The sequence below is a fragment of the Onychostruthus taczanowskii genome, unplaced genomic scaffold (assembly GCF_017590055.1).
Source record: "Onychostruthus taczanowskii isolate IOZ18803 unplaced genomic scaffold, ASM1759005v1 scaffold8, whole genome shotgun sequence".
Lineage (NCBI taxonomy): Eukaryota > Metazoa > Chordata > Aves > Passeriformes > Passeridae > Onychostruthus > Onychostruthus taczanowskii.
The window spans coordinates 5333708-5356107 of record NW_024505892.1 but is presented as its reverse complement, the minus strand read 5'-3'; the positions used below and the strand labels follow the sequence as shown (position 1 = coordinate 5356107).

The window sequence follows — 22400 nt, the reverse complement described above, 5'->3', positions numbered from 1 at the left end:
TGCTGCAGACCTTGCTTTTCAAAAGCAGCTAGAATCTTTGTATCATAAACCCATTAGAAACAACAAGGGGGGAAGCAGACAATACGGGTGTTGTACACTAGGAAAATCAAACTGTAACTGTACTTAGAACACCATATTACACTTACCACTTTCTCCTAAAGCAGAGAAAACATTAAGCAAGTTCATTTAAATTCCTAAAGGCAATACTATCAGCTGACAAGGCTATTAACATACTAATTTTTGCATCAGGTTTACAACAGGAGGAGAAACTACAACTTTCTGTTTTTTACAAACTCTTTTTATAAAGACAAAACAAACCAAACCCACTACTAGTTATCTCATCTGCTATTTATATACGTAAATCTATGTTTAACAGAAAAGTATAACATAACATGACCTTCACCACAAACCTTTCACTATTTCAAAACATTGGTATGTATTTGACAAAGATGTTGCAAGGCAGAGTTGTGCTCTGACAGCTTGCTTTTGTGATGAGGCAAAAATGAACAAAGGTAGAGTAAGCCAAGTGACCCTGGGAGACTCAGGGCTAAAATCTCAGTATTAACAGTGAAGAGGAGATTTGATTTGTGCAAAAGTACCGCTGTGATCAGATAAGGCTGTGGAAATACTTGCATACAGGGAAAAAAAAAACAAACCCAAAACAACAGAAACACCACAAGATAAAAAGAAGTTTCCTTTCACTGCCTTAAGTTTTTAATCACTTTGAGAATAACAGCAGTCCCAGACAGTGGATGAATATGGAAAGGTGGATAATTGTTGTTAACAATGAATTCAGATCCCTGCAATTATCCTTTTTGGCTGGTTAGAGAGAATGATCTGGAATAGAAAGGAAAAAAGAGGACTCCTACCCACACAGACCTCTCTTTGTGAATGGTATGCCAGGTTTACCCTGTATCACCAGTTTAATCCAACGGCTCCAGTTAAGTGATCAAACACCTATATGAACCTGAAAGGTTTGGGGTGCAGCTCCAGACAGACCCTTCCCATACCAACTGTTCCCTACCCTGGTGTCACACCCCTTGAGCCACTCTATCAGGTCACAGTCAGCCAAAACTGACATTATCTCAGACTCCACCACGACTAATGGATAAAAATTCATGGAAGAAGTCAATGTAACTTTCCCTTCCTCCTCTTTCCTTTAGAGAACAATTGCAAGGCTGCAAGGAGAGAAGTTGCAGTTAGCTAATACAGGAGTCTCAAGTGTTTTTAAATTAAGTTTTCTAATTGATGAAGCAGCTGAATTAATTCCCCCTGCGACACATGATCACTAGTTCACAACCCAAGAGAAAAGTGGGAAGCACACAGACAAGGAGAGACTCTTGCAGAGGTAGCAGGCCACCAGTTGTCTTACCTGTCATGTCAATCTACACCTTCAGATCAAGTACCAAGCACATCTCATGTTAACTGTGTTTACTTTTAGGAAGCTACAAGCCCAAAACATGCTCAGCAGCTCCTCTCAGTAAATAAGAAAAGCTTAACTACAGCACTTAAGGAATGCACTTGATCACTGCCTCCATGCAGCCTAAGCAGCAGTGTTTTCTGCACAGCTGCCAGAATTCCTGTTCTTCAGAAAGCAGCCTTTATTTTGTTATAGCTAGGTGATTATTAGCTTTATAAGCACTAAAGTATATTTTCCCATTTTGCACTTAAAATGCTCAGCAACATGCATGAAAATCCTTCACTGAGCTTCAGGTTTCAGCTCAGCATTTGCCCTAATACCCACCCCACAGCCCTTCTCAGATGGTCTTGATGCTTTCTACTTCTGTAGGCACAATTCCTGTTCTCCTCTCAACTGTCTCCCTGAAGGATACAAGAGTTTTATCTGTAAAGCTAAAGCAAGAGGAACTGTTATGAAGTAAGTAGGTTTTTCAAGATGAAGAAATACATGACTTGTAATGAAACAACTGAAGTTAATAGGTAACCTCAGCAACTTTGGGCCAAGAAGCAGAGAGGAGCTCTACCAACAACTGCCACATATGCTACAAAACATTGTGAAGCAGCTGACCATAAGAATAATATTAAAATATATACTATGAACAGGACATCTCATTAACTTGAAATACACTGCAAGATGTTTTTACTAAATATGTTTCATTTTTCCAGTCCAACAGTAAATATATTACCTCTGGAGGCTCCAAGTTAAAAATGGTTATGGTTAGGAGAAACTGCTTACAATCAGAAGAAAACCACTACTTTTTATTTGTGTAGGTACTGCCTACCTCTTTACAAACAAAAGTAATTCAAACTTGTCTCAACATCACCGCCTGCAATAAACCAAACCCCAAAAACAGAGTAATCAAGGATTATTGAGTACAAAGGTTTGAAAAATTATGAACAGGTCATTAGATATCTGGATACTCCACTTCTGTCAGTGCTAAACTTTGTGGGGCTGTAGAAAGTGGTTTGTCATACTGACTTTTTAAAGAAACATTTACAGTACCAGACGGTAACAGTTTTCAAATGACCACCAGAAAGGACTGGGGAACAGGAGATGGGCAGGTGAAGTGAGGTGAAGAAGGTATCAAGTCAACTATATGCATCTCCACTTCTGAAGCCATGGACTCTAATAGTAATTTAATTCAATATCAGTGGAGGAAATTCTATTTTCATTAATTATTTCCAAATAATTTATATAGTACTCAGTGGGAGAAAAGCTACTAAGTAGGAACTGAAGCAGCACAGGAGTAGAACTTACAAACCACAGTAACAGAATACAAGAGGCTTTGTACACAAGGACATACATCTCCAACTCCAGATTTTGCAAGAAAGAAAGGATCAAACAGGATTTTGCGACAAAGAGACAAGCAGATAAACAAAACAATTGTTAGCAAGGAGGAGAAAACTTTTCAAAACTCTCTGATTCACACTTCATTGATATTTGCATTGAAATGGAAACACCCCACATGATGTCAAACCCTGACCTGTCTAGCCAAAATACTAGTTTTGTTTCAGATTTTAAATGGAATAAGAACTAATTTTTTTTAGAAATATAACCCAAAAAATAATAGTTCTTCTAGATCTGCCCACAGTGATTATTCCCTATGGTTAAGCAATCATTAACCACCATTTACCACCAAAACAAGCTTCTCTAGAGGCGTGGGTAGCTGCAGTGATTCACCTCAGAAAGGGGAAAAGAAGTTGCAGCTTTGACAGCTTGTTTGGGGAGAGGAAGAAGAGAAGAACAGAAAATGCAGGAAAAAGAAAGAAGAGGGACCCATATCAGCCTTTCCTAGGAAATCCTGCCTTTCCCATAACTTGCATATTTTCTCTCTTGCAGTTTCCCCCTGGAAAATAACATCCTCTTGCCTGACATTCATGGGGGAAAAGAGTCTAGTCTTCAAAATTTTCTGAATCCACCTACTTTTCCTGACTTTAATAATTCACATACAGGTTGGCTCACCTCTGAACTGTTACTAGTTGCTCCACATTTTCATCCAGTGATGACTCTGCACTTGTAAAGTCTCTTTTTAGCCAGCACCAAACAGCAGAAGCTGCCACTAAAAGCTGCTGCTGTTGCTATGCAGGAAACTGCTGTCCCAAAGCACACTGACTTTCTGTGCAAAATAAAGGCAGGAGTATTTGTATTTATGACTGAAGTAATAATCAGCTGTATTCTTATGCATAGGGTAACCTAATTATAAAGCCATTTTAAATAATGAGGTCTTTGGAGTCTTCTTTCAACCTGTACTGAAATACCTGCCTAGTAAAATATTTTAATGTACCTATGCTAAGAATTACAGAAGACCGAAGAAAACACTCACATATAGCTCAAGAGGAATAGAAAAGTACCTGAGCCTTTCAACTGATTAATGATTCCCCCAAATGACCACTTACACATCGTGTTTTCATATGCAGAATAATTATGCAAATTTTGCACAATAAACAATACATATGAGAAAGTATGACAAAACCATGTAACTCAAAAAAGCAACAAACATTATTAAAATTAGGAAAAAAAATGAAACCCTATACCAGTGCTAATTTCCATACACTTGCAACATTTTGTGTCTCTAAAGTACAAACTGTTATGCTTAAAAGTGCAAATTACCGTTCCATTTGATTTCTCATTTGCAAAACTGTAATCAGTAAGAAAGTACAGGCTAGCAAGTCTACACAAAGAAAGATAAAACAAATAATGAAAGCATTTTTTAAAGTGCCCCTTCAGCAATTTCTGCACACGAAACCTCTAAAGAAAATTATTCATTTCTCATAATAGAATATAAATGTCTTGCAAGTAAAAATGTATTTTTCCTTACACCAGCTTGATTGACCTCAAAGCACAGCTCCTAGTGATTTGGAATGCCAAAGGTGAGATCACAAACTGAGTCACTGCACTAAGTGGTCATCTGTGAGAAGTCCCCAGGGACTAGCTGGGATCATCCTGGAGGGCTCTAATAGTACCAGGACGGGGAAAAACTGACAACACAGTTTTTCTACCTTCACTATTACATTATTCTCTCTCATCTTACTGCTCCTAGACTCACGGAAGTCATCATAATCGTCTACTCCTCAAAAACATTTCTATGGGAGACTATCAGCTTCTACACACTTTTGTCAGCAAGGTGGAAATCAATCCATCACATACAGAGCAAAAAAAAACATAACCCTTGATCAAAGGGAATAGCTACTAGGAGAAGCAGGCAGTTACCTCATGCTGATCAGCTGCTAGGGAGATATGTGCCAGGAGGGACCACATCCCAGGCAGAGCAAAGGAAGGGAGCAAGAAGAGCCCTGCAGCCTCAGCTGCAGCCTGCAAGCACCCAGCCTCTCCTGTGCCCTGCTGCCAATGTTCCCTGCATCTCTTCTGGTCTCTGCACCAGGATTCCCATACACCACACTGGTGTCACTCCTCACTAAGCCAGACAGTCAGCCTTCATGCCCTGCATCTGAAGCCTTACTGGATGCCCCCTGGAATGCAGGCTGCCCTCAGGGACCATGCTGTGGCACAGCATCCAGAAAAAAAGAGCCTTGTCCCATGCATTTAATCCATCACAGCATATTACAGAGGTCTAAAATTGCCAGCATGGACAAAAAGTGCATCTAGTTTAAGTCCCACTGGACTGGGACACCTTGATGCTGTAAGAATTAGTGAGTTAAGCCACCTAATGAAAAAATCTGCAGCTAATACATGGTGAAAAACTGCAGTTAAATATTTCATTCCTGTGTACAGCATTTGTAAATACGAAGACAGACATCCTGCAATACTGAGTTCCTCATTCAGTTACTGAAACACTAAGGATTTTTAGTGAAATAACCTAAATGTGATTTGTTGGGGTGGGGATTGACTGGGGTTTTTTTTTTTTTTGTTTTGGGGTTTTGTTTTTGGTTTTTTTTGTTTGTTTATTCTGTTGGTTTGCTTTTTCAACCACAGGAGCAACCAAGGAAGTGGGTTTCTCCGAAGTTCATGCTCAAAATTCTTCAAACTAACTGTTCTTCAGATTTCCCACACAGATTCAAGTAGGATGGAACATTTCCATCTAGAAGAAACCAAGAAAAACTAGAAGTCTGTGTTAGGAACCTTCAATTCTAACAGCAGACAATAAATTGCACCTGCGATGCAAAAATGATAATTTTAGTAAATTAAAAATACACTTGCTGAATTCTCAAGGGACGTCACCTGATTTTCCTACTTAGCTATGACAGCAGACAAATATCTTAGGATGGAAGGTCTTGGATTCACATCCTACATGACTAGACAAACTGCATACATGCAGAATACCACAAAACAGAAGTACTTTTAAGAGACCCTTGGAAAGGCCCATTAAACCATAAATTTGTGTTCAATACAGCAAAAATAACTTGCCAACCTGCAGAAACTGCCTGAGATATAATGAGAAAAGTAGAACAACAAGCAACAGAAAAAGTCCACAAGAGTAGATTCGAACTCTTATTTAGACCCCACTAAAGATGGGGGCACCACAATTCTGTTTATATTCCGGGAACTTTACATTTACTGAGGTGTGCAAATTCAGAGAGCAGAGAGGACCTAACAGCAGGAGTTCAAACAGAGAAATCCAAAAGAGAACATGAAAGGAGAAAGGAAGTTATGCAAAATGCATATATTTCCACCTTCATTAGATGAGCTGTAATTTAACTTTAGTATGAGAGTTTAATGATCATCATATTCATATTATTAGTGTAATCAGTGTAATTCAATATACTGTTTACAGATTCAGGGAAATTTCAACAATCAGCAATCAGGTACCCCCAAATTTACAGGGTTTTTTTGGTGGGGGGGGGGGAAGTTTGGAATTTTACGAATTTGCAGCTAGTTTCACATGAAACAATACCAAAAGCAACATGGTTTTCCCAAAGAGTTATGGCAAAACTGGTTTTTAAAGTAGTTTGAACTGGATCCACAATTAGGCATGATTCCAAGGATTTTTCACTGTGGTCACCATAGGACAAGTATGACTGAACTGCTCTCCTAATTCTGGTGTGTGGTTTTTTTTTGTTTTTTTTTAAAACCCAGAAATCTAGGAGCAATCATTTGTTTGCTTGGGTTTGCACCATGCAGTATCAGCACAACTAATTTATTTGTTATACAACCCAAGGCATAATATATGCAGATAATTTCTCTAAAGCCTTCATCCCCCCCCCCAAAAAATTCTAAAATGTGAGTAAGTAGCGAAAGCAACAATATGACAAAACAACACTAAATTTCTTGATGCCGTGAGATGTGTTCTGTAAGTTGGACAGTGAGAGCTTCCCTGTTATTAAAGAAAGCCCCTTTTTTTTTTTTTCTGGTCTCATTAGTGCAGCCCTACCTGCCCAGCTGTATAGTCACTTCCTGCACAAAGACATTTGGACACCTACATGGCATCAAAACACCTCTTAGTTCATCCAACACAGTATAACACAGGTTTAACGGAAACATTAAAGCTGCAATTGGAGTAAACTTGCCTCTTGTGACATCACACACAGGAACTCTACTGCTTCAGAAAGATCAGATCTTTTTTCCAATGCCCTCCTACCCCAACCAAATTCTGTTCAAAGAGAAAGAGAGGAGGAGGAAAAGAGGAAGGAAAAGCAGATAAATGAAGCCTTAATATCAGTTATTCCATTCTCTTACAGAATATAATAGAGCTCGACAGGTAAGAAAAGGGAGAACAAAATCTATCTCTTCTCCTACGTCAAGAAGATGGGAGGGTGTCTTCCAAAACCTTTGGTAAAAACCAGTGCAACAGTAAGATAATGCTACATGCTTTTATACTTCCAAATTTCGTAATCATTCCACTTTGCAACCACAACTATTCACATCACAGAAGCACAAAGCTACTGAGCTCTGTCTTCAAAACCAGTACTGGAATCACAGTTGAGTAACAGAGTAACACAGGCTAGCTCAGAACTTCTAGCCACAAGGAACAACACTTCCCATGACCATTCACTGCTTTGAACACAGTTCAGTCCCCTCTCCAGCAGTGTACACAATAGGCAAGGAACAGAGAAGCCAGCTGTAAATTATGTGTCATGAATGTTCAACCTTATTTGTCTTAGCTGAACACAAGAGTGACAACAGCAGTGCAAAGCATGGACAGCTCTCAGGGAAATCCTTTACCTGCTCTAAAGCTTTCATCAGACAAAAGGATATGACATATAATTACAAAGATCCTCCTGCAAGGAAGTCTCTCTAGGCAATTAAACATTGCCAGGAAGAAAAACAAGGCAAACACTTCAAGACAACAGAAATAAGAAAAATTCACAATTGAGTAATTTTCACTTGAATAGCACTGATGAACTATCTATAATGTGACCAAGTTTGCCTTCAAAACCTTTTTAGAGTGCTACTACAAACACCGTATGCAAAAGGATTGCTCTGAAAAGGAAACTGCATTTTAAAAACCTCCTGACAGGGGAAAGGAAACTTATCCAGGAAAGGGAAGAGGAAAGAGAGCAAAAGTTGGAAGCTGGTGATTACAGAGGTCACTCTCCAGGATCTTTACAGCACTCACTAGATAAGCATATATCTTTTGAAGAAGCTCAACTTCCTGCCATAAATAAAGGTTTTATAACCCACTTAAAATAGGCACCAGCCAGCCATTTATTTCCTTTTCATCCATCTTATTACTTGGGCAGCAGCATTGCATTTTTCAGGTGCTTCAATAGATCATTACACAAGATATATCATTATCTGATATATTCCAGAGAGTTCCCATCAGTTTTTCCACCATGGTTTATACATATGAAGACATCCATTAAAACTACACAACTCTCCGAAATATTTTCAATGTTTCAATGCTTGCTGGTGTCAGCATATGTCAATTTTCATGTTTGTGCAAGGTTTAAACAAATCCAGAAGTAGGCTTGCTGTGATCCAACTGGTGTTCATACTGATTGCAGAACCAAAACTTGCATCTATCAATGCTTCCATTAAATTTGTCTTTCCAGACAGACTTCACTTGTGAACTCGGAGACATGAAGTGATATAACCCTGCAGGAGACCAGTTTAGTCTCACATAAACCTAACTTAACAAGGACTGAATAAAAAAAAAAAAATTCTTCAATGTTGCACAGTCTTCAAAGGCGCAAACACACAGAGAACATTAAAAACATAAGGCATTTGTGCACGGATACTAAGCCTCTAACTCTATGCAACATTTACTGATTTTCTCTGGAGATCTAGCTTCTACATAAAGCAGGTATAAAGAGCACAACAGCTTCAACAAGTTCATCTAGACAGTTTGCAGATGTATTTCATGACAAGTACAGAAACTCAATGTTTACTGCATCTCAGCAGCAAAGCCCTCCCTGTGTACACCAGGTCAGGCACAGAGTCAGGATGGACGCCACCATAATCCCCAATAAACCACCTTGCAAGCACCCTGAGCTTCCAAAGGACTACCTGGCAGCCAAGATAAATAACTAAGAATACCAAAATCTTTCCACCAAACTTGACAGATATTGGTATTAAAAAATAGAAGGAAAAAAAAAAAAAAGGAGAAAAAGAGAAAACCACTTAGAATGAGCTATAAGGAGATAAATCCAGAATGATAATGCTGCAGCCTGTCAACTGAAGCACACAGCTAACTAACAGAAAGACAAGGACATTAAACAACCAACTACTTCCTTCCAGTAATTTACAGCAAATTTGCCCAGGTGGTAACAGTTTCACAAAAAAAAAAAAGTCTTTTTCAAACAGACCCCACGCCCAAATCACATTATTTCAGAGATTGTTTTTCAATGTTACATAGCTCCTCCACCTTAACCATCTGTTCTGTTCATTGTTTTAATGTAAAAGCAATCAGTGGAAACTAAAACAATCACTGGTCTTTGCTAAATGTTCTCTCTCACAAGTTTTTTATACAACAGCCTGTATGCGTTCCCTTGGAGAGTTATTTCACAAAGGCATCCTCTCTAGCCTAGGTCAACTCGGGTAACACCAATGCAGTCTCTCCTCTGCCAGCACAGGGAAGGAATTGCTTCAAAATTGCTCTGATTCAGCCAGAACAGTCTAATCAGAAACTGCTGCAAGAACTCAGGTTTGAAATGTATTTGAGAGCTATTTCTCATAAAACCAGTGTGCGATGCTTGACTTTACCTTCCATACAAACAAAATGCCAGATGCAGAGCACGGTTTGAAGTGTGCTGCAAGCAGGGACCCATTGGGCATTACAAAGTACTTTACTGTTTTCAGTGGTCAAGAAAAAAAGAATCCCAGACAATAAAACTCTTCTACCGTTTCCTCCTTGGACTCCAGCTTCTCAACAAAGTGCACTGAGAAGCACAGGCAGCCTTACCATCCAACTGGGACAAATTCAGCATACAGTGGCACCACACAGAAAGCCTTGAGAGTACTGAAGGTGCTAGCTTTGCAAACTGCTGTGATACCATGCCTTTCTTCCCAGTTTCAGAGACTGGAATGATGCTTCCAAATCCCTCTCTCCAATAGAGGCTCATACTAATTTCTAGCAATTCATTGGAATTTTTAAAGTTTTGTGTTGTGCCAAAAATTCTTTATAAGCACCTACCTGAATTAAAACCTCTTGCATTTAGACAGAACAGTTATTTCTTCTCCCAGTTCTTCTCAGGCTCAAGTAAAGAGTTTTGCATCATAACAACAGTTCCTTTCTCCTTGCAGTCCTCCTTGGTTCCATTTTTCTAAAACCTAATTTATTGGGTTTACTTCACCTGGTTTGTGGGGGGTAGTATGGGGTGGAGGGATTGCAAGGGCGACCTCTGTCAGGAGCTGCCAGAAACTTCCTCCATGTCCGGCAGAGCCAGTCCCTGGTGGCTCTAAAGACGGATGTGCCGCTTGCCAAGGCTGGGCCCATCAGAAATGGTGGTAATACCCCTGGGGTAACAGATTTAAACAAGAGAAAAAGAAGTTATTGTGAAGATATAATTCTGGCCAGGGAAGAGTAGAGCGAGAACATGTGGGAGAAACAGTCCTGCAGACACCAAGGTCAGTGCAGAAGGGGGGGCAGGAGCTGCTCCAGGCACCAGAGCTGGGATTTCCCTGCAGCCTGGGTTGCAGCCCATGGTGGGGCAGCTGTGCCCCTGCAGCCCATGGAGCTCCAGTGATGCAGAAATCCACCTGCAGCCCACAGAGGAGATCCACGCTGCAGCAGGTGGATGCCTGAGAGGAGGCTGTGACCTGGTGGGAGCCCCATGAAGAGAGGGGTCATGCTGCAGCAGCTTGTCCTTGCGGAACTGCACTTATGGAAGTGTGACCCATGCTGCAGCAGTTTGAGGACAACTGTTGCCTGTGAGATGGACTCAGGTTGGAGAACTGTCTCCAGTGGGAGGGACTCCATGGTGCAGCAGGGGAAGGACTCCTCTCCCTGAGCAGTGGGAGAAACTACTGTCATGATGAACTGACCATAAATCCCCATTTCCCATCTCCTAGTTCCCTGGGGTAGGAGGTGGAGCTGGGAAGGAGGGAAGGGTGGGGAGATGGTGTTTTATGGGTTTATTTTACTTCTTATTATCCTGCTCTGATTTTGTTAGCAATAAATTTAATTAATATCTCTAACATGATTCAGTTTTTCCCATGATGGTATTTGGTGAGTGATCTCTCTCTGTCCTTATCTCAACCCATGAACCCCAAGTATTTTCTCTCTCCTGTCCAGCTGCAGAGGAGAGACAGAGGGAGGCTTTGGTGGGTGTCTGGCATTTGGCCAGCATCAACTGACAACACCCAAGACATCAGACTAAGCCTCAGCAGATACAAGTGCCTCACTGCTCTCCTCTCTGTACTAGAGCCTCAAATTGCATTCAGGTTTTTAGTGGTTTCATCATTATCAGCCATTTGCATCATCTGCCATCATTCACCCAGATCTGTTGTCTCCTACTAACATTCCAACAGCTGGACAAGCTTGTACTTGAAAAATAAAAATAATCAAAGACCTCTTCCTTGCTCCTTTTTACTATAAGAATAGATAAAATTCTCCTACATGGAAAGCTGATACAGAACTAAAATGATAAGCTAGTATCATAAAACTTATAGTCTGGTGCCAGCTCATTACTGATGCAATGAAATGGGACTCTGCTCCTGTTCTCCTCTCCTTTCACCAAACATCTCAAAGCTGTTCACAAAAAACCATGCTTCTAGCCTGTGAAAGCTGTAGTCAGAGCCTAGTGCACATGCTAGAACTTTTCTAAAAATCTAGATTAATTTTAAAAAGAGGCTCACAATTTTTATGGGTCAGAAGCAGTACACCTACAGAAACATAAAAAAAATCAATTAGAGTAGAAAAGAATATGCTTTGGTTGCCTTCTTCAACAGAAATGTTAGGTTTTTTACTTCTACTAAGAGACTATACGGCCAAGCTCAAACAAACCTTCACTATCAAAATCTAACTACACATACCAGTTCTTCCATGACAGTGCCATACCTTGCACTGTTGTATGTTTTTAAATGTCATATTCAATACCAATGTGCATTTTGTGGTTTTGCAGGGAAAAAAACCCAAACAAAACAAAACACCAAAAAACCTAACACCCCTATCCTCATCCACCAAAAAAAAAACCTAAACAAAACACAACATAACCCACAAAATAAAACCCCCAAATTCTTCTATAATTTTAAGTTCTGCATCTTTTCACTTGTTACTCAAACAGATTAGGAACAAGAGACTTCCTGTGAGAGCTCTGTGGTGCACAAAAAAATTTCTCTCAGGAAAATAACAACCATTCTTGGCATTGCTTGGCTGCAGCAAACTAAAGCTGTTGAAACAAGCAAGATCAAGAGAGAGGTTCCTCATTTGCAACAATATTCACATGAAAAACTTCACTTGTAAGACTATCTTCAGAATAATCTATGTTACAAAACACAAGAGGATACTTCAGAATTCAGCTAGTTGAAAGCTCATATGAAATGATGCCACAGGCAGTGGAGACAGGACCAGTGGGTACCAGCCTGGGCTTGACCGGGCATCTCAGCTGTGAGCAGATTGAGTAACTCCCTGGACCCTGCCTGTCCAAGAGCTGTGGGTGCAGATGCACCTTCAGGTGCTGTAACTTCCGTCTGTGTTGTGAAAGAGGAAACGATGCAACAAAAGAAGCAAACTGTACTTTTGATTTCATCGAGCTGAAATGAAAACCCCCATCTGCCACCTCGGTGAACATATAATTTTCAAATATTTTGGTTTGACAGGCTGCCACAGTTGCCAAAATAAACTGCTTGGCTTAGCACTTTATTCAGCACCACCTCATGGTGAAATAAACATCTGTATATTGTGCATAACTCAATTAGAAACTGGGTAAGAATAAAAGAAGCAAAACATTACTACGAAAGGTTACTTTTTAAACCAGATCTTTTTTTCTGATGATGGATCAAATGATGCACAAATAGTAGGGAACAAGCAGCAGACTGAGGCAAGCAGCACTGCTAGCTAAAATCACTGTATACCATCAGCTTTAGACAACTTTCCTTTTCCTGACATGGAGAGAAAATAGAATGAGATCCAGAACTCATTTTAGACCCTTAATTTACCAGAAGTGATAGCCTGGCCTTGTCTAACTACCTGTCATGGCTTGGGTGAGGTTCTCATGAAGCATTACACTGGGATAATTCAGGTAGGATTTGATGAGTTGCTTTCACTGAAAGAACAACAAATCAAGCCTTGACATGAATTACCTACTTTGCTGAGACAAAAGCACTCAGTGATGTCCATCAGTAACAGCTGCAACTCACTGCAAGGAAGATTTAGATCTTACTGACTGGGAAGATGCTAGTAATTTAAAATAAAGTTAAGAACTCCAAATAATGTCTTGAAAGACTTGATATCTTTAGAAGTTTGAAAATTACTCTTTAAATGTTACTGAGAAATATAACAAAAGCAAGGCTGAATTTACTTTCCATCATACACATGAGTGAAAGTTCCTGAGTCTGCTTGATTTCCACTTCCCTTATGTAAGACAAATGGGGACCACCAGATATGTACATACTTGGAAATATCCAGATTTTAATACTGTATTTCACTTTGGCCACTTTGAGGTCTAGGTGCACTTGTGTATGTCAATATGCATAAATGTCTAACAGAAACAACACTTAAGACTCAACTCCAGTGTTTCACAACTCCTTTTCTAACCTCCATATAGATCTGTTCATCACAAAACACCATACTAACATGTAAGTTTTGTAGTTGGTATGCAACACTAGGCATTGAAATACTGTGGGCTATCTTTGCTCTTTTGCAGATCCATCCATTCCAAAAAAGTCCAAAGTTGCACATTGTTTCCCATTTTTAACCTGCATGCCATAAAGTTAACTAAACAGTATCCAAGCTATTGCACAACTGAACTGCCCATGCATGTAAAAAAACACTGAGCAATTCATATGCTTGCTCCTGTGAGGCTTCTAAGTGGATTAATTTTGCCCAGGACTGCACAGCTGCACTGGGATGGAAAGGCATAAGATGTCCTGTTCCCAGTTAACACTCTCATAGTGAGCAACATTAAAATGGCTGAAAGGTTAAGAAGCCCTTCCCCACATTTATTTGGCCCCCTAGCAGCAATAGTACTGACTATAGTGAAGGACACGATATTCTTTTTGCTTCTGCAGGAAAGTGGCACCTCACAGGCACTCTGTAATCGTGCCACATATGGGATGCTTTACCTACCTACTCCACCCACCCTGCTGCCAATGTGGTATAGAAGTCTTCCAGCAGCTCAGTAAAACACTAACACATTATTTTCCTGCAAGTTCTATACTTTAACCTGTGTTTAGAATCCTTACTATTTTTTTTTCTTTTTTAAAGCTAGATTTATTTCCTGCCTGCCTCCATCCAACAGGAAACCAGAAAAAGAGCAAGTCCCATTTCATTTTCTGACCACCATTTACCAGAGTAACTGGCCAGTATTCAGCTGCAGCTTTAAACAGAGGCCAAGGTTCCACCCTACGTGGAGGCCACCAGCCTTCACAATCCCCTTTTGTTTTATGAAAGCTTACCCTGATCAAGTCCACCTTCTGGAGCAAACCAATTCCTACATGATCACCATGCCCTTCCCATCCCAGCAATCTTCTCCCTCTTCTTCCTTCCTTGTATTGTGTGAGCAACCCCACAGAGCCACGTCACTGCTGGAACAGTTGGGATAGGACTTCCCTTTCCTACAAGCTAAAGGGACAGAGTCACTCAGATCCCCATCCCACAACCCCAAGCTGATACACCAGCACTCCGAAAAGGTCAGGAAGCCAAACTAAGTAAACCAGAGAGGTACCTGCCTTTGCTGCCATCCACATCATGTTAGTGGTAGAAAACAAGATACAATGGCATCAGAATGACTAAGCTTGAGAAAATAAAACTTTGCCCCTTATATTTTCCAGTACAACATCTTATATTGTTTGTGCTGTACTTAATAAAAACATCACTGGGGAAAAATGAGTGCTCTGTCATCTACATGGCAAGCTCGTAAGGAAATGGAAGTGTGATAGACTTGGACTTTTCATGGACTTCTAATCTAGAAGCTGCACAGCCTTTCTCACAACTAAGTAAGTAAATGAGAGCAACAGCACATCCCAACGAGGCTGTCAATGCAAATATACATCAATCTCAAATTGAAGCAGACAGGTAGCATCTAAGGTAAATGTGGACTTGAACATGGAATCTAAGCCATTTCAGGTTTAATTCCAAATTTGCCCTAAACTACTGTTAAACTTCTGACTTTCTGCACTAAAATCCATAAAATTTTCTTCTGAGTAAAGTCTTAAATTTGTCATCCTAATTTTTAACTTCCAAGTATAATTAATTTCTTTGCCTTACCAAAAATTTTTCAAGTCCTTAAAAATAGACTCAAAAATTAAATAGCCTCTTCACCACTAGGCAAATTTGTCACTTTTTCTAGAATAGAAAAAGTAGTATTTGGCTAATAAAATCCTACAGACAAGGACTTTTTTACTTTTAAAATATAATTCATCAAGAAAGTACTTTAAAAAAAGAAGAAACAGAAACATAAACACAAGCAGATAAAGCATACAGAAAGACAGATAAACCTGGGTGGGTAAGTAATGTATTTCAGGGGGAAGCCTCCAGTTTGAATTCTTCTAAAGAAATTACATCCCTTACACCTTTTAATCATTTTGACAATGTACTGACATCCTGGCCATTTAAAATACATACTTTCCTCGAGCCTGGCTGGTTTAGACAGCAGGAAGCAAGATATTTGTACAAGAAGAAAAGAGGAATGAAGGGCCAAGAGGCCCCAGAACAGTTGGAAGAACAGTTGCTCTGGGTGGAGAAGCAGTTATGGGGCAGAGGTGAGCTGAAGGCCTTCCCAACCCTCATTTAACTCCTTCATCTCTTTTTGTTTGGGCAACTAAACATCAACAGTTCAGTTTTCAACTCATTTAATTTTATATTCCCTGGACTGATTCCATACCTGTGCCTGGTAAATCCTGTGAACAGCTGGTGGGAGCAGTGGGAGGGAGGGCATGCAGATGATCTCCTGACGGCTCAGCCTGTCTGCGGTCCCCAAAGCCAACACCACCCACAGACCAGCGAGGTGCAACACACTGGCTGTGAGAGACAGCTGACAAGGAGGGTTTCTGCTTCATAGAAATAACACATTTTCATAATTAGGTCTCAACCCCAACTAAAACAAAACTGGTTCTCCATCTCCCACTGCAATTTCCCATTCACAGGAAAACTCTGCGTCTCAATCAACTTTACTATCAACATCAGCCAACTCATGGTACCACCGTAGCACCCACCATTTACCCTTACCCCTCGCTACCAGGATCAACAACTTCATGATGCCATTTATCCTCCTCTCACGAAGTCAGGCCTTTTTATACCAGCAAAAGCCTTCCTGACTGTTCAAATGTGACACCATCTTTTCCATTCTCAGTATCTTGGATCCCAGAGTTTTACTGAGAATGTTCTTAGCTGAAAGAACAGCCACTCTCTTCCACCTCACTTCATAACAGCATGGCTAAGAAATGACAGCCACAATTCCAGCTCTACACCTGCCAAAGGACTTATCCAAACAAGAGGAAGTCATAGTTAGCCACGCAGAGTAAGCTTGAAGCTACTCCTGCACAGGGAACAAACATATGACATGCTGTGCTCATACGCTAACAGAGTATCTAGGCCTACACACAGTGGGATAACTAGGCAGTATGAACATTCAAGAACATTGCTCAAAACTAGTTTTCTTTAAAATTAATTTCAAAGCATTTTCTTCAATGCTGGATTTTGTAAACTGTTCCAGACTTGAGTTTTGGCACAAACTAGATTCACAAAGAAGTATTCAAGACAGACTTAAAGTCTGCCATGTATCTTGTCAACTTGAAAGACTAACTCTCACAATCTTAGAGTTACTTGGGTATCATCCCGCACTGTGACATCTGCCTATGCAGCAGAATTTTGATACTGGTACTGCATACAAAACATCAGGAGAACACAACAAACTTGCAGAAGCTGCTTGCTAAAAATGACAGAGAAGTAGTTCAGGTGCTCCTGCAGCTTATGGGCTGCTTGCATCTGACGGACCAAGTCTATCTGCCTTCTTCTCCTTGGGAACACAGCCAGCTTACAGTGGCAGAGGATGCTGATTTGGTTTAGGAAGCGGGTAAACCAGCAGGTTCTTTTCTCCTCTTGCACCTCTCTTTCTCCTTTGGAAACTTCTGCATTCTGGCAATGTCAGCTGGAAGGGTGGTCGCTCACCCCGCTATCACCTCCTGGAAGGCAGTGTGCAGCTGTCCCAGCAACTTGGTAGCTGGTGTTAGAGCAAGGTTTTAGATTAATTACCCTTGTAAACACAGAGCTGCTTCTGCACTGAATGACAGTGGCCTTTCTGAGCTCTGGTTTGACTCAGGGCACAAGCAGCTCATTAACCATCAGATGATTCAGCACTTGGTGCCTACATTTCTGCTGGCTGGTTTTCATCAGCAGACTACAGCTTTGAAGATGTATCATTTATATGATACCATCAGACACCTGACAAGACACAGGTGTCAAGGCCCTCCAGCTCCAAGCCAGTACTAGTTTTCTGTGATGCAGATTGCTCTTCAATTTTCCTCTTCACTATGAAGCTTTATAATCACATTCCCCACAAAAATTCTGACTGTAACAGTAAGCAGCTTTTTTTCTCCAGCTCTTTTAGAAAGAAATCATGCACAGAAAAGAGAGAGGTCAAAAAAAATCTCAGGTCACAGAGAGAGAACGACTAAGGTCCTGAGCAGAGGGAGGATGATCTCCACATTTCAGGCTCAGAAGAAAGAAGAATTCTTGTCCCACCAAAGCTAACCATGCACAAAATACTGTCAGATGCAGTCCTTCCCCACCCCCAACCATCTCTTCTGATTTACTCATGGCTACTAATCTCATTAGAGTTCCTATAATTAAAGCACCATAAAATCTGATGAAGAATACAGTACGTTGTTTAAATTAACTCACCCAAAGTCTTTTACTGTAAGAATGACTACTCCAACAGAGTTACAAGATTTACAAAATAAAGCATCACTAATGAGCACAGCATCAAAACTGGATTATCAAGTTTCCCTATTTGCATGTAGAAAAAGCAGGCACAGAGGTTTCTATAAAACTTTTGCGGCCATTTTATAGGAAAAGTGAAATGTTCCCTCTTACATAAAAATACAAGCAGCCCAGAGTGATTTGGTAGTGAATCACTTTTTAATGAAACCTCGATATGCAGTTTCTGCAATAATCTGGGTTTGGTGCCACATTTAATGAAGAGAAAGATGGGAAGTGAAGGAAGTGAAGGAGATACAGATTTAATATTACACCTGTGAGATTAAGTGGCCTGGTTCTTGCTTCCCTGTCAGAAATTTGTATCCTGGATGACAGAGTGCAGAAACCCACAGCTTCCAGCTGAATGGGAAATGGTTCTTCCACGTTTTTGATCCCAACCCCACTCAACACATACCTGAGAGTCCATGGAGGGAGAACACTGGCCTTTCAGACAATCAAACTCTTCAACCTCACCCACTAAGCATAACAAACAACAGCTCAGGGCTACATCAATTCCTGGAGACAGGGCTTGCTGGGACCTGACTGAGGCTCTGTGGGATCCACAAAAGATCCTGAGCTCCACATAACCTCTTCCACAACAACCCATTACCCATACCCATCAATTACCATATCATCAATTTCTGTGAGCCCAAACATATGGTCACAGAATATTTTTTGTGAATGGTAGATCAACTGGTCATATTCAGACCCTCAAGAGCCCCAGGTGCTCTGTGACTGTCAGGATGTGAGACAGAATAGCTAAACTGAGGCAGAAGCAACACTACATGATTTCCCAAAGTCAGGCTCCACACCAGCCTGGGCATTCCAGGCTCACCTGCTAAGCTTCTGCTCCAGCCACTAAATCTTTGAAAGGGATTACGCAGCAAGGTGCCAGTGATAAGACTGAATTTGACCTCTAAGGACCTTCAGACGTTACCCTCATTTTCCAGCATGATGAGCAACAACGCTGCAGTTGGAGTATTTTCATCTGGCATTCCTTTTAAGAATGCCTAAAACTTCAGTTGATTTTCTTATCTATAAAGGGCTTGAAGGCAGAAGTTCTGATGCTCTTATATATTTGCATAGAAGAAAGCAGGGTGCATTAACAGAGTTTTTACTTTGCTACTCCATTAAACATCATTTTAGGAATCACAATGAAGCTATCATGAAGAATACAGCTTTCTTCAGTGAGAGAACACACACAGACATCAAAGGCTACACAAATTATTTTAAGTGCTATACTTCTGCCAATATATTCCACATTTTCAGCATGACAGACCACTCCTCCAGAGATGCAGTCAGCCAGGGCAGAGCCTACTATTTCTCTGACAAGAAAACCAGATCTAACCTATTCAAAATGCTGCTTGGCTTTTTTTTCTTCCAATTGTTTTTTGTTTGTTTTCAATTTTAGGTACATTCTTAAATCAGGCTGATCATATCCAAAAGTAAGTTTTGAAACAAAAATAGCTTTTCAGCATTTATACCTTTTGAGCTTCTCACAAATTTTCTTTTTAATATCCTACAAAAAATGCAGTCTCAAAGATGAAAAGTAACTTGATTTCTAACCTATACTACTGGCTTTTCACTCATCCTTCCCAGAAATTCTTCTAATATAACTGACACGGAGATGCCTTTCTCTCTCCCCAGGATGACTCACAGGGTCCTTCCACAGCACAAAGGAAAGAGAGATCACTTTTTGTTCTTCGTGAAGAAATATCGCTTTCTCGTCCTTTTCAAAAAGGAAGATAAGGGAAGAACACATTGGACTGTTATTTATTGCATTTTGTTTCACTTTTCCCTAACAAATCTATCTAGAAGCTAGAATTCTGCCTGGTCATAAAAGCATCTGTAACAACATGTCCACAAAAGTGCTCTGTGAATCTCACTCCTCAAGACCAGTATCCCTGCCCCACCTCTGAAGTACCACAGTTAAGTACCCACATGGCTATGCTCCATACGGGTACCTTTCACCAGCTGCTGGGAACAGCTTTGCAGGTGCTCAGCAATAGTAGTGGCTTCCTTGAAGGGCATCCCTGCATACACATCCAACACCTGGCCAGTGCTAAACTCACTGCATAGCACATCTACCTGCTTCCTAGGCCAGCCAGCTATTTCAGCCACCAAGCTGCTGCTTCCTTCTCCAAGAGTTCAGCCTAAACCAGGCAGAAGAGTTCTTCAGTATGGCTTTAGATACCAGATCATGTAAGTTCCATTATATCACTGTAAACTGCAGGCACCTGCAGAACATGGGGAAGATCACCCTGACATCAAAACACTTGTCAATTTCCAGCTTAAATCAAAGTCAATACTCTGACATATGACCTCAGTGGCAGATATCAAAGCAGCACAAATGTGCACTGATAACATAATCTAAGAACTTAGTGAGAATTTGCAGTCTGCCACTTATCTACAAATCAAATCATTCTGTGCATGAAGTCTCAAGAAGGCTTATTAAGTGTTCCTGAGTTTCAGTGTTACAGGAAAACACACAAAACATTAACTCTGACCATCCGTTCCATCAGTTACCAAGTAAAGCCCTTCGCTATTATCTAAACATATCCAAACAAGATCATAAAAATGCTACTGAGTTTACTATTACCCGAAAAAAATGCTACCAGCACCAGCAAATGCTGTATAGGCTACCAGGGCCCAGAGAGGAGCAACTTGCACTTTACGTGCAATTTCCAAGCATGGAAATGTACTCTGGTCAGAAGAGGCCTGTCAACTATTAATGGATTGCAGGGGTAGCTGTATTCACTCATTCCTTCCCTACACGTACAGCCCAGCAGGAGCACAAACTGCCCCACCACAGCACCAAGCCCCAAATAGGTGAAAAAATTCATTCCACCAATAAACTAGCACATTTCCACCAGGCACATCCTAAAAGCTTCTGCTGAATAAAACCATAAAGGTGGTAAGCAAAGGGTTTCGTTTATTTTGTTTTTCCCACATACACCATACTTCTCCCATTGTTTTTCGTGTTTAGGGTATGACTACACTAACAGAAACACACAAATAGTTAGTAGTGCTAAACTAACTACAGAAAACATTAGCAAAGACAGAGCTTAGTTGCTAATCAGAGCTGCTGATTTCGGTTTGAAACAGCAGTTCTGACTGACAAAACAGTGATGAACATGTAAACACCCTATATGCCAGCTATCTGCCACGATGAGCAGTTGCCAGCCCAGGATGGAAGAGATGTGTTTTCATTTTTTTCCTCCAAATAAGTTATTGTTTACTGTTGTTAGCTGCAATTGTTCACCAACAGCCACACACACTATTTTAAGCTAGCATAACTGGCGCAACACCAAACGCGATGTGTCCTGCGAGGAGCAGGCAGCGGCGGCACCAAGGGCCCGAACACAAAGAGGGAGCGGGCAAAACCACGGCTCCGGGAGTCGCTTCGGAGGCGGCTGCCAATGCTCCCAAACTCCGCTCCTTATCACTCCTTGGCCGCCTCTTAAAAGAAAACTGGTGCCGCCGGTCAGGTAACAGCAAGAGTCTGAGACTGCAAAGCGAAAATTCTTATAAACACGGCAAGAGCCTAAAAACGCGCTAGCGACCAGCCCGACCAGCCGCGTACGGACGCGCAGAGCAGCGCTTCAGGAACTGAATCAGGTCGCCGAATCCGCAGCTCGCACGCAGGTGGTGGCCGAACACGTTCCGTGCGGGACGGGAAAGGCTCCCTCTCCCTCCGCCCCTCACGGCCCAGCCCGGCTCGCCGGGCCCAGCGCAGCGCTCGGCCCGCCGGGCTGCCCGAGCCCGCTGCGGCCACAGCCCCCCACAGCACACCCCGGCAGCGCCCGCTGGGAAGTACCTGGGAGCTGAGGTACCGCCGGAGGCACTCCTCGCACACCGCCTTCTTGCAGCAGGACAGGGGCTTGATGGGCTTCTCCTCCAGGCACACGCGGCAGCTCAGCACCAGCAGCGGCCCGAACTCGCCCGCGATCAGCCCGGAGAAGGGCTCGGGCAGCAGGTACAAGTCCACCACCTCGATGCTGCCGCCCGACGACAGCGGGTCGTCGCCCGACACCACCCCGCGCCGCGCGGGGGGCTGCCCCACGCCCGGGCCGCCGCGGGGGGAGCCGGGGGCCGCCACCGGCCGGTCATTCTCCACGCAGTAGACGGTGCAGTACACGTGCCGCCGGGGGGGGCGGCGGCGGCCGCTGCCTCCCTCCGGCCCCTCCTCCGCCGGGGCTGCCGGCTCCCCGGAGTCCGGCGGCTGCTCCGGCCCGGCCGCCGCCTCCACCTCCTCTTCGGCTCCTCGCCGCTCCGGGCCGGCGGCGGCCGTCGGCAGCTCTCCGCCTCGCCCCGCCGCCCGGGACCGCCTCTCGCGGCGAAGGCGGCTCGTCCGGGCCGGGCTCCCGCGGGTCCCCGACCGGGCTCGGCGGCGCGGCGTCCGCCCGCGGGGTGCTCAGCGAGCTCTGCTGCTCCCCCATCGCCGCCCACCGCCGCTCCTTCCCATCC

At 42.2% G+C, this 22400-nt stretch overlaps 1 protein-coding gene across 1 annotated transcript in view; it reads right to left on the bottom strand.

Moving 5' to 3' along the window:
* Nucleotides 1–21822, bottom strand: part of RNF217 (ring finger protein 217) — a 63536-nt gene extending 41714 nt beyond the window's left edge. Inside the window, exon 1 of the mRNA XM_041423706.1 lies at nt 21751–21822. The gene's annotated coding sequence lies outside the window, so the exon portion shown is untranslated. The remainder of the gene's footprint in view (nt 1–21750) is intronic.
* Between the last annotated feature and the right edge of the window lie 578 nt (nt 21823–22400).